General features: G+C 47.5%; 1 long non-coding RNA gene across 1 annotated transcript in view; it reads right to left on the minus strand.

The window, feature by feature from the left end:
- LOC120322749 overlaps positions 1 to 7,529 on the minus strand; it is a 49,243-nt gene extending 41,714 nt beyond the window's left edge. The window contains exon 1 of the long non-coding RNA XR_005562637.1: positions 7,463 to 7,529. This is a non-coding gene — a long non-coding RNA (uncharacterized LOC120322749). The remainder of the gene's footprint in view (positions 1 to 7,462) is intronic.
- Between the last annotated feature and the right edge of the window lie 3,226 nt (positions 7,530 to 10,755).

A 10,755-nucleotide genomic window follows, 5' to 3' on the forward strand; every position in this document is an offset into this window, starting at 1 on the left:
GTGGGGTCAGACCAGACTAAAGCTATTTCCTGTTTTTAGTTTCCATGCTACCTCCATGCCATGACACTCTGCTTTCAACACTGCCAAGGTGCTCAGGGTCACCTGTAAGCTGGGACCAGCGCTCTGTCAGACTGTCATGCATCTGTTTCCTTCAGACTGAAAACCAGGCAGGTGTGGTGGCAAAAAGGAGGAAAATGCAGGATTCCTTCTCTTGCCATAGCTACCGGTGTAATCCCAACTGACTTGAGTCAGAAGCCCTGCTTCAAAAAGGGCTTTATTTAAAAAATTTGGTCTCCCTTAGGGGAAAGAAATGGGGTCTGCTTTCGTGACTCTTCATGCTTCAGAATTCTTCAGCCTGATCACAGAAGATCTCCTGAGGGAGGAAAAACCTCCAAGGAGGCAGCAGGCCCCTCGGGGAGCATGTACTGGGGTGGGCATGGGTGCAGGTTCAAAAAGCAGGGGTGGTTTGTGAAGGAGGCCCCTGCTATGCACAAAGCATCAGTGACCTGCAGAAGGCCTGATCTGATCAGATCAGGTTAAGCCCAGAGAGATCATCAAGATTAGCAGGATTCCAAGGCGTAATATGCAGCTGACTTCCCATGGGAATTAGACAACTCTGTCCTTGATATCCTTCCCTTAGGCTCAGGTACTTTATTTCAGTGGCCACAAGCAAACAACACTGGAGAGAATACTATCACCACAATAAAAAAATAAGTCAAAAAAATGGAACAATTTTCTGCAGAAGTGCCCCATGTGCTTTGCCTGGAAGTGGATTCTGAGGACATGAGTAACACCAGTCCCAGAAGAATAAAAGGCAGTGCAACTGCAGCACAGGGAAGGAAAGCATCTCCTGTGAAACACTGGGAGCAGAGCAGTATCCCACAGAGCAGAGCCCTGCCTTTGCCAGCACGATCCGTGAACACCAGCAGCTCTACCCATGGGTAGCCAGGTTGGTACCAGCTGTCCAAGGTAGGTACTTTGGTACCAGCCCAAAGGTGAGAGTTTGAGCTGTTTGCTGCCCCTGACCTTGGCCAACTGAGCTGGGCAAGCAAGGCTGGTCAGCAGGTTCAGGAGCTAAACCTCATGTCCTGTTCTGGCACCACTGGCTCTCAGATATTACCCTATTTTAACCCCACGAGCCCCAGAGCTCAAAATGGGCTTTTTTATCTTCCAAAGCAGGAAACTGCTTCACCGCAGAGGGCAAGAGATTAGAGAGGGTTTTATCAGGGCCTGATCCTTTATACCAAACAACAGGAAAGTGTGTGGGGGGGAAAACAATCTCCCATCTTTCCTATTCATTTACCTCTCTAACCTCACCAGACATGTCTTTGGCCTCCTGTGTGCCTGGTGCCAGAGCAGAGCAGACGAGCTGCGTGCAGCCCCTCGCTGGCATCGTTTGCTGTGCTGCCTTCCGGACGCCTGGCAAGCAGCAACTTCCCCAGCCCATCAATCGCACAGGACTCAAAATTAAGTCTCCTGCCTCCACTCCCGGTTTATTAACCCCACGAGGCATTAGGAGACCTTTTTTAGAACCAGAATGGCAGATAAAGGGAAAGGTAATAAGGCAGAATTGGCTCTCAAAACAACCAAGCTTTACTCCCCAGGAAGATGCTTTCAGTCCCATTCATTTGAGCTGTGACTCTGCCGCCTTGTCTGCACCAGCCCTGCCAGAGCAATGCACTCAGACACCAGCAGCTGATGGGCTCCTAAAGACTGCAGCATGAACACAAGGGAACAAGAAGCAACACACCATGTTGTCTGCAGCAAGACATTTTGGGAGCACTTGTGCCTTGCCCACAAAACTCACATCTCTGTGATCCAACACTTCTAAACACCTCACCAGGAGCTGGACTGTCAAAGAAACACCACCCCCCTCCAACTTTCAGGAGGAAAACCTCCAACAACTTCAAAGGCAGCAACATTTTCCCCTTATGTGAGAAACAGCTGCACAGGTGCAAGCCAAGGATGTTCCTACCAGCTCCTATGACTTGGCATAAAGGACAGCACACGGGAGGATCTGATGTCACTTCTGTCTCATTCCAGCTATGGTCTCCAGGCAGAGAAAGCACTATTACACCCAAACCAGGGCTTATCCACCTCCTCAGAATTAGAGCACAACAATGACAAGGGATGTAACACTGACCTGTATCTCTAATTAGCTGCAAGGTCTCAGCATTCCTTCACCTTGCTGCCCCTGTCTACTGAGCAGCATCACACTGATCTGCTTATTTCCCCTCACCTCTGCCTGAAGTTTCCTGCCAACAACAAACCCTGTTCTGTGTATTAGGGATGCTTCTGATCCCAATCACCCAGCCCTGTGTTACATCCCCCTCCCTGGAGCAGGGAGCCTGCCGTGTTTTCCAATTCCATGCCCCAATCTCTTTAGACAGATTTCACAGTAATTGTAGAGCCAAGACGCCCGGGCTGCACGCAGTGCCTTCACTTCAATGTTTATCCAAGGTGCCACGGATTTCCAGCTGTGATCTGTCAGTGATTATTTCCACATCCTTCACTTCACCCCTGTGTGCAGCCATGTACCGAGGAGAGAGCAGTAATTAAAAGAATTGGGGTCTATTTAATTACCTTCTGACACGATAACACAAGGGCTGCCTTCAAAGCAGCGAGGCTCCCTGCAAATGGAATGGAACAGCAGTGGAGCAGCAGTGTGGGACCTGCATCCCATTAGCACAGGCTGGATGAAGGTTAGCACAGGCTGGATTAGCACAGGGGGAGGATGAAGCATTTGGTCCTGGCTGGCTCAGCAGGAAGCAGGCTGGGGTTACTGCAGAAGGGAACTGGGGTTGCCCAAATGCACCCACGTGAGCCAGAAAGAGTTGGTTTCGTACAGATTCACGGCAGCTCATCCCTCAAGCAAAGGAAAGGTCTCGTCCCACACAACTTTCTCTCACTCCTCAGCTGCTTCTGTTTTCAAGAAATCAACAGCAGCCTGGGAAAGCAATGGGGAGAAGAGGTAAAACCTGCACCTCCTGCAGCCCAGAGACCCTCAAAGGACTCTGGGGAAATATCCAAACTGTTCACCCCCAGCTTCTTCCATGGAAGAGATGAACTGTGAATGTCTATCACCAAGCAACCTCAGGCTACCACCTCACAGCACCACGATATGAGTGCTCCCTGATGGAAACTTGAGTGGCCTGAACGTCTCAGTGTGAATTGGTGCACTGGGATACTGGAACTGAGTAATTCCACCTCTGCCTGCTCCCAGCTTGTCATTGTGTCAGGACATAATTGCTTCTCCTCATCACCCTTTCACCCTGGATCCCGTGGGCTGGGTCTATGTGAGTTTGTACTGGAGAAGGTCAGGGTCCTGCTGAAGGCATCTTATTTTGTCTCCAGCTCAGGCAGAGGGCACAGAGCTGTGGGGAAGGCTGCCCCACTGCCCTGCCTCCCAGCAGGCGACCTCAGCCCTCCTGCTGAAGGAGATGGCTTTTAGCAGCTCTTCTTCCCTAACAAGTCTCACCTCTAATCCTTTCAGACACCTTCAGCCTTAGGGAAAGATATAATTACCTTCAGAGATGTTTGGAAAACTAAAAAAGCCTGGGGATGGCTGAAACGTCCCTGAGCCAGGACCACCACAGCAGCCTCGGGCTCTTTCAGCCCTGCTTTTGGGGCTGCTGGCTCCCCACACCAATCTGTTACAAACCTGCGGTGAAGAGACAGGATGTGGAACCCACAAACTGTTCCTCTGCAGAAAGGAAATGAAAACCAAGCAGCAAAATCTAACCACACACTCCCGAGCTCGTCAGGAGGCAACCAGAAAGAAGCGAAGAAAGGATATCCCTCAAGGTGACAGCAGAGTCTGTGCCACCAGCCTGATTCACACCAGCTCCAGGAGGAGCTGCAGGTACAGAGCACCTCTGAAGACAACGTGCTTTTGTTTTTTTAAGTCACCCAGGAGCTCACAAATACAGGCCAGATGTTCCTTGAGAAAGGCACCCTACCATTCCCTCCTGGAACAGAAAGCCCTTTCAGAATCTGTCAGGACATTGAGAGTGCTTTTTTCATGACAAAAATTGAGCTGGGTGAAAATCTCTTCCCCATAAGTGATTCAGTTAATTCTGTCCCCACTTCTCTTTTCGTCTTACTGGTGCCAAACAAGAGAAGAAGATGCTCATCTCCTCCTAAGCTGTTTGCTGGATGTGTTCAAAATACAGGACATTCGGGCTGATTTTGGATGTAAGAACCAATGTCACATCTCTGTTCTGCAAAGGGCAGTTCCTCCCAGAGCCCAGCGAGAATATTCACATTTATGGCTTGAAATTCATTCTCGGGAAAAGTCCTCCATGCTTTGTTTAAAATTCATTGTTTCTTGTAAACTCATTCCCTGGAATATTAATAGAAGGAAAACATATAAAAGGAAGAAATGCAGCTGACAGGAATTTGGTTAAAAATTCAAACCAATGTTCACAGGACTTTTCAATTTCCCATCTCTGGGTTGCATAATTTTCAAAGCACAGCCCTGAAACAGGCCTGAATTCTGATGCTATTTTGAAAAGAAAAGACATGATGAATGTTTTGGCAGATTCTTGATTTTCTTTTTAGTTCACTGTGAAGATATGATTGAAAAATGCAAAGACACCATTAAAAAAAACAGAAAGGAGATGAAGGACAGAACATTACACAGGAGGAAAGAGCCTGCATAGCCGAGGAGGCAAAAAATTGTGTTCCTCTTAATAAAAGACTTGGCAGTGCTGGATTAACAGTGGGACTTGGTGATCCTATAGGGCTTTTTCAACCTAAATGATTCTATGATTCTAAGTTTGGGTCCAAAGCGACCACTGCATTTATTTCCATTAGACAAAACAAATACTTACGATTCTATGAGTAACATCAGCCTGAGTTACAGAAGACAAGAAACTGGTGGGGAAGGCAGGAGGGAGAAACAACTGGAGCAGTTATTAATGAGAAACTATCCTGTAATTACACAGATTACCATTACCCCATCAAAAGGCAGCAAAGCTACACTGAATTAGCACCCAAACACTCTCAATAGGCACTGACTATTTCATAGTGGAGCTCTTCTACCATAGACTCTGCAAGTAGCAGAAGACTTGGCCTCACAGATGGCATCTGCTCTCTATCCACCCCCTGGTTCTTTCCAAGCATAATTAAGAAAATCACCAGCAATCAGAGGCCATCAGCTGCTCCCAGCCCATATTGGATCGGGGCTGGAACAGCTGTGTCACAGCTTTTTACCATTATCTTTCCTCCACCTCTCTAACCAGTAACAGCTTCATGAAGAATAAACCTTGCTATCCCTAAAATATTTCAAAATAAAGGAGTGCCCTGGCTCTGCTTTGTCAGCAGCAAAGAGGGGACAGTGCCACAGGGATCCATTATGGATCCATTCAGTCACTGCTACAGGTCATAAAATACCACCTGTAGGAGGAGATGAGGTGTGAACTGTCAGCACTGGTGCAGGGGAGATACCCGGGGAGAAAATCACATACCTAGGGAGAAAAATCAGGCATTTGAAGGTGAAAAGCCAAAAAGGTAGGAGAAAAAGAGTCTCAGCAATGCAACCCACTCTGCAGGACACATCACCTCATACTCCAGGATCTCCCTCAATTACTGCTTGAGTTAAAAAGGGAAGGGATATGTGACATCTAAAGATATTAATAAGGACTCAAGTAAAACAAGCAGTGTACTAAAGCTATCTCAGGGCTATTCCATATGTAAGGAAGACAAACTGAAGGAAGCCAGTTGCCAAAGGGAATCAAATTATAGTAGATAAAGTACTAGAAGCACTAATAGTGACCGAAGAAACACACTGTCATCTGTAAACAGAGGCTTTAAAATAGTTGTTTCTCCCTTCTGTACTTTGTAATGTGAATAGAGAGGCTTGATGTGACTGTGTCACACCAAAAAAAAGATGGTGAGGGAGAGTACCATGTGTTCACACACATGCACACCAAGACCATGGAAAACTACCCGGAAAAAAAACCCAACTCAGTAAACAAGGGTATCCAAGAAAATAAATAGCAGAGGATATTTCACTCTTTATCCAAGGACAAGCAGTTAACCAAGATGACCACAACCCTTTTGTGGGAACGTGACCCAGAGCAATCAAACTCAGCAGCAAAGGCCAGAGGAGCAAACATCCCTCACGGAACCTGCAGGTGCAATTTGAAATGAGCAGAGCACACCCCTCTGCATTGGAGCCTGGCTGTGACAGCTGCGCTTCGAGACTCCTTCAGACTTCCAACACCCTCCCAGCCATCTTCGCTTTCTGCTTTGCCAATCCCCTCCCAGAGCTCAGTCCCTTGTAAGGGAAAAATGAACTGCTGAGTGTTGACTTAACTGCAGGCAAAGAGCGGGGCCAAATCCAACAGTGTCCTCCATGCAGAGCATGGCCAGAGAGAAGTCAAAGACACTGGTGAGCCAGGCCAGCAGTGCTGCTTCCCCCACTGTGTAACTGAGAGAAGAGCTGAGCACCACTGCTGCCCTCTTCCTTCCTAGCTCTGCTCCTTCCTCATGCGTGGGCTGTGCATGGCCTGGCACTCCCCCTCCCTTCTGACAGCACAAGATGGGCACAAAGCAGCAGCAAGAAGGAGTGAATCCATAGAGCACTGAGCCACTCTGGTGGCAGATGAGCCCCTAGTCCTCAGTGGCTCACAGTGAGAGCTGCCATCACACCACCCTAGCCATGTACAGGTCCCAACTCCAAAAGGAGGTCCCAGCAGGGTGTGGTACCTCCCAGGGAAACGTTTGGTGGTGTTACACAAACCTCTGAGTGCCACTGCCATGGTACCCACCTGCTGTACCCAAAGTCCTCCCTGCTGGGCTGGGAGCTGAGTGGGTACCAGAGAAATCCTCTCTCCAGACAAGGGGTCTGAACCCAACCCAGCTCACCCCGACCACATGCACACACTTCTGCAGAGGGCAAAACACTCTTCATGGAAAAACCAACAACTGCTGCTGCTTTAGTTGTGTGCTTGGAGGGAATCCTTCACTAGTGAGAAGCATTCACAGAGACTCTTCCCAGGGTAAGGATTTGGCAGCACCCTCCCCAGCAGCTCAGACCCCACTGCCAAGCTGTGAGCAGGGCACAGACAGGACAGGCCCCGAGGTGTGTCTGCGCCCGGCAGAGTGAAGTCTGTATAAACCACAGAGCCATTATCAGGGGTAAAATTAGCTCCTGTTACTGACAGCATCTATCACTCATTCCTGCTCTAATCTCTACCAGGGGAAGGATTTACAAGCAACAATGATGAAAGAGAAAAGGGAAGGGGGGAAAAAAAAATCAAAGCAATACAGAGGGGAGGAAGAAAAAAAAAAATCAAAGCAAAGATAACAAAAGCATTTGTGAGGCTGGAAGAAACAAACTACATTATATTACAGGGACCAAGGGATCCTTATCATGCCCAGATAAGATTTTCATTCACTGTGTTGGGAATTATTCTTTTTTAACTGCTTAAGAAGATTCAAATACACTGCCAGGTACCTCCAGCTCTGTAAGGATTTTCTTTCAGCCATGCATCGTTGCAGCAGCTTGCCTCAATAAAAATCCTAGGGAAACACATACAATAGGAAGTGCATCAAAGGGCCACAGATGTTGTAAGCATCCTATCGAACAGGTACAAGACATAAAGGTGGGGAAAAGATAAAACTCAGATTTTATGTCAGTGTTATTCTTTAAGAGGTTTAGTCACGCTTTAAAAAGGGTTTATTAAAAACCCATTAATTGCAGAATAACCAGTTGTGACGATCCTAACCCTCGGATCAATGGACACTACCCCACTAGTGTATATTGGTAAATGACCATGTAATGCAGAAATTAATGAGCCATTACGAAAATGATTCTTAAAATAAAATATGACCAGGAGAAGAAAGTAAACCACCAAAAGTGCTGCTCACAAATAATCTTTGCTTTGTTTGCCCTTAATAAACCATTCCAGTTCTTGGCAGAATTAATCAGCACAAATAAAGGAAACTTCTGGATGCCCTATTCTGTGAGCAGCCTCTGGGACAGGCATCTTCCTTCCCTGAAAGCACCCACTAATGCCAACTCCACGGGAGTCAAAGGCACCTCAGTCACTGACATCATCAAGAACAATCTGATTAAAATGTACCTTTTAGCACAAGTCTCAGAGCACATGATCAATAATCATCAATGGAGCTGCACAGCAATCCTATCTTATCCTGCTCCTGCTGCCATGGCTGTGCCAGAGGAGAGCTTGCCCTGAGCTTCCTACCTGACTTCATGTCCCACAGCCAGCTGGAGGGGCCAGGGGCCTGCTGAACCAAATTATAAAGGAAAAACAAAAAAATAAAGAGTGAAGAGCCTTTCCTATCTTTAGAGCTTCACCACAGGCCAGTCTACCATGAGGTCTGTCACTACAGGAGACTTCTGCTCCTGAGCACCCATTTGGATGGGAATACCTGTAGGATATGGGCTGATGGGAGCTGGAGAGCGGGAGAGCTCACAGCACATTCCTGCTGGAGCAGCTGCCATGCAGGGTCTCACAAGGAAGAGCAAAGAGAACATGGGGCTCCCCAATAGCATTCCCCTCATCCCTCTCCCTCCCCTCCTGGCAAAGGGAAGGCACCAACGTCTCTCCTGAAACAACACTGAAATAAATGTGAGGAAATTACCCATTTGCTAAGAGAGGCGATATATATGCATATGTGTGTTGGGAAGCGTAATTTGCGTTTCTGGGCCTCAGAGTGCCCCTAATAGAATTTACAGTGGGTTGTGAAGATTGCCATCCCAGCTAATCAAATATAATAAATAGCCCTGACTGAGCAGATGACTCTCCTACAGCACTGTGGTTATCAGAGGGATCGGTCTTAATTTGAGACTCCATTCGTCAGCCCTGCTAACAGGATTGTGCAGAGAGTGATATTTGACAGAAGTGTTTTCGAAATTCCTAAATGGAGAGTGTGCATTGAGGGAGACAAGATGGATGTTTCCATTACAGTGACTGTGCAGGATGTCACACCGACCCCGCTTCCCACACAGCAACAAATGACTGACAGACACATGGCATTAAGGTGAATACGGTGGCCACAGATTCCTTCTTGTTTTCTTTATCTAAAGGAAAATAAGGAATTAATTTTAGGGATTAAGTGTGGCAGTAGCTTGTGCTGTAGGCTGTACATCACAGTGACAAGCAGCTCTGAAGCTCTGCCTGGAGAAGGTGGGGAGGGCAGGAGAGCCCTGAGGAACACACACACACATTTGAGCAGGGAGTCATCCATGAGCCCCTGGGCCAAGTGGTTATTAAGGGTTAAAGACCAGAAAGGACCTCCTGATTTAGTGATCCATGTACGCTGCAGGCAGAAACATCACAGAATCCCTTTCTCCAAGTTATCACCTTAAAACATCCCCTTAAAACCAGTTTGGTTTTCAGACCCCACCACTCTCACTGAGCACTTTCACCACTCCATGTTTTGTCTTGATCTTGACCTGCAGGAATCATTCTCCACCATGGACATTCATCCTCTACCATATGTACAAGGAGCAGCTGCAACCCTGCTCAACCTCTGCTTTGCTAGTCTGAATACCCCAGTCTCTTAAACCTTTACCCACAACAAAAACTTCATTTTGCAGCCAGGCCAAACTGAGCTCATCTGTCTTCGTTACCTGGGGCAACATCTTTCTACAGCAGCATAAAACATCTTTGCTTCTAACAGTAACACCACAGTGAACACATTTCAGATTTGCAGTGGCATAGACCCTCCTTTGATAAGTCTTCTCTGCAACCTGACAATCCCCAGTTTCATGAGTGGCTATGGCAGTGAAGGGAGGGATGCAAGTCTACTTTACACTACAACTGGTTCAGGCTGCATGGCAGACCAAAACCATGGAGCAGCACAGTTTTTAGCACGTCCTATTACAGGTGAGTTTATGCTTGCCCTTCCCCAACCTTCTCAGGGCCCCTCAGACCACTGAAGCTCTCTCCAGCTTACCCCCACATTTCAGAGGGATGCAGGGGGATCCACTCAAGCTCAGAAGAGCGGTGATGAAACCAAACCTGTTTGCTTTGAGAAGCTCTCCCACAGCAGATTAAGCCTGTGATAAGGGGTTAATGAAAGACGTGTTAATTACCACCAGCACCACCCTAGACCTGCACAGGTTTTGAGACGTGGTTGGGAACAACTTTCAGCACAAAAACATGCTGCTCCATTTCTGAGGAGGAGGATAATGCAAAGCCATTTCCTCCTCCTGTCAACAGCACAGGCTCAGGGGCAGATCAGGTACAGCAAGTCGATGAAGGGCAGTGTGGGAAACAGTATTCCTGGCCCAACATGTCGTGGGGATGTGGGTACCTGCCTGCTGCACACCTGGGCAACACAGCAGCAAATGGTAAGTCCCAAGAGTTAAAGGGAGCCCCAGTATTCTTCCCACCTTCCTTTTCATTCTTTTCATCTGGAGCCCTTCCCTTTGGCAGAAACAAAGGGAACATGAACATGCTGGAAAAGGCTTCTCAGCTCATGCCTGCTCGTCCCAGCAAAGACCTTGAACAGCCACAGGGCAGAGAGCTGCTGTCCCAGTGTGAAACCAGAATCACCGTGAACCCTCTCCAGAGACAACCCTGTGCTCAAGGGACAGAGGGGAGCAGGGACAGGTCAGCAAGGAACAGGGGAAAGAAAAAAGCATTTATTTAAAAAAAAAAAAAAAGAAAGAAAGAAAAAGTAAGAGGGAAGCTTATTCTGCAAGTCCAAAACAGTTTGGCATTTCCAAGTTAAATAAAAGCGAAGCCTCTGTCCGCATGCTTCATTGTAACACTGTTG

Source organism: Pipra filicauda, unplaced genomic scaffold, assembly GCF_003945595.2.
Source record: "Pipra filicauda isolate LSUMZ 115617 unplaced genomic scaffold, ASM394559v2 scaffold14_size4853619_pilon, whole genome shotgun sequence".
NCBI lineage: Eukaryota > Metazoa > Chordata > Aves > Passeriformes > Pipridae > Pipra > Pipra filicauda.